Genomic DNA, 2,768 nt, shown 5'->3' on the forward strand with positions numbered 1-2,768 from the left:
TGTCTCTATTGTCGCCGAATTTCCGGTGACGGTTCATTCTACCGGTGAACCACCCGCCGGGGCTGCTGGATTTGATGCCACGGCCGATCTCTGCCCCGAAATAGCTGGAGGCAGAACGCCGTGTTCGGCGGTGAGTAGGTAAAATGTTATAGTGTAAGTCAATTCGATTAGTTTATCGCTTCTCATATTCGTACCAACATGAAGGAGGCTCTTTTAAGGAGGCCTTCCTAATGTATGTTTGCGTCATTTGATGTGTTGACTCAACACTGTTGAGTGGTAAATAACTGAAGGGCCATCAGACGGATGGTATCAGTGATGTCCCTTAGCAAGTGGACCCCCATTCGTACAGGATACGTTCTTATTCCCTATCGATATCGTCGATGGTCAACATCACCATATGCGGGCGATGAGCAGTTACTGTATAATCATCATCATCATCATCATCCATGTCACTGACATGATGTCAGAGCTGCAACGATACACCAACAACAGGTGATCGACAGGGAATTGGCCCCGTAAGTCGACTGTCGTCATTGTCAATCGCGGTCAATCGGGCAAGATCGTTATCATTGATGTGCTCATTGGAATTATTTCAAGATTGCCGAAGAGGTACATGAAATTGCTGAGGAGTAACCATGCACGGCACGAGTCGTGCCGCACGACTTGACCTTTTTCAGAGCTGGATGCCAGCCTATTCTGTCCGACTGTAAATTCTCACAACTACATCGGGCTCTGGGAAGGAGGTATCAGAAAGGGAGTTTCCAACACAAATGGAGATAGGATAGAGGATCATCATCCACCCCCGAGTTCATGCTGGGTGGAGCCGGTAACGGTAGATCTGGTTAAAGCTGGTTAGATCTATGAAATTCATGAATGATCTGGCTAGGAAATATATAAAAGAAAACTTCTCTTTTGTCTGAGAATGGTTTCTCTGAAAAGTCGTTATTCTATCGGATATTATCGCAATCCACCTCAAATTCTGCATAATTCTATCGGATGTAGTTGGGTTAGCAATCGAATTCGTATGGACGAAGAAGGTATTAGGCCGAGCACGCAACCCAGACGCTACGAAATCGGATTCGGTATTCAGGCTGCCTAGCCTGAGTACGTTGACGTAGTCGTATCTTCAATATATTCAGCGACGTCGTAGTCGAGCAATACTCGCAACTGGTCGGATGACCAGGTGACCTGTTCCAGGTCGTTGTCGCGTCGTTAGACGTGGATATCTGCCTTGTCGTTGTACAAGTTTTCCGGTGCTCTTACTGATGCCGCTGCAGGGAGACCGCTGATGATTGTAGCTCTCACAACAACAAGCCTCGGTAGCGCCGCGCAATTGCGTTTCTCCAGCGATCACCATAATATAATACTATCCGAATAAGTTAGACATATTTTTTGGTTGAACCAAAAAATCGGTTCTACTTGAACCGATGCGCTCCCTGTTGATAGTAGTATCTCTAGGACTTTTACAGTCGTTAAATAAAGGTCGATATCCGTTGGCCTTCTCTCCCTTCTTGGGTTGAACCGCGGTAGTTCAACTACCGCATGCAACTACCGTAGTTGCATTCGGGCTGGAAATCACTGACCTGCTTCCTGTTCACCTGGTCTTGAGCTCATCTCTCGGGGACTGACTCACCATCTTTTTATTGCGGAACAATCTGGCAAAGTTTGGAATCGGTAAGAGTGTACATTCGGCTATTATGAGAATCTAAAGCCACTTGTAACTCTTAAAAATCCCAGGCTTCCATCCGCGACCTAGCGTAACAATGGGGAAAGAGCTCGAGTCGCGAATCGATCTGCCAGGGAGGAAACGTTCCTACCAGGCAAGCCCCATAGTTGAGGTCGATTCATGACGTCGAGTTCTTTTCTCCATGCCCATTGGAGGGGGTAGTATAGTGCTGGTTTAGTTAAGTTTGGGCTGAATTATGAATGGAACAACATCGCTAGAACCATTATTAGATGAAGGGCATGAATGGGGGGAGAATACTTCTCTTGACACCAAACCCTCCGTACCGAGGTGGAAGGGAGGTGATAAGAATGTAGAGCGTTTGAAGCAAGATACGTGGACGTTGGCCGTTCGCATTATCCGATCTGCCAGTGCTAGGAGTTATGCTGCCGGCGTACGATCGTGGGTGAGATTTGTGGCCGAGATGATTGCGGCGGACAAGCAGGAACGTAAGCCAGTCCCTGCTGTTGTTGAGGAGGTCCAGTATTGGTTAGCAAGTATAGGGAATGCGGGGAACCTCCAAGACGTATCTCATGGGGTTGAAGAAGGCACATGAGCTACTAGGGTATGAGATCGACATCAGTAGCCCTAGGCTCACTGCAATATCACGGGGACTGGACGCTGGCGCACCAGCCCGGAAGCGGCGGCCCGGCATATCCTTCACCCAGTTGGAGAGGCTTGTTGACAACGCACGAAAGCAAGGTGATGCAGAATTTGCTAACCTTTGCGTGGTGGCTTATCATCTGTTGGCTCGAGTGCCCAGTGAGTTGTTACCTATGACAAGATCGCATGTGAAGGTGGCGGAACGGAATACCGTACAAGTGAAGTTTGTACGGCGTAAGAATTGGGCGAGAGGACATCAGGTGTGTCGGCGCTGTACTTGCGGAAAAAACTCGTCGACCTGCCCACATCGTGCAGTTGCGTGGTTCTTGCAGCAACCTGGTAATAATCGCAGTCGGTTGACGCACATGACAGCTAAGGAGCTCACCCACCGGCTACAACGAGCTATGACACTGCAAGTCGGTGCTGCGGAGGCGAAGAATTA

Source organism: Perkinsus marinus (genome assembly GCF_000006405.1).
Source record: "Perkinsus marinus ATCC 50983 genomic scaffold scf_1104296947142, whole genome shotgun sequence".
Taxonomy (NCBI): domain Eukaryota; phylum Perkinsozoa; order Perkinsida; family Perkinsidae; genus Perkinsus; species Perkinsus marinus.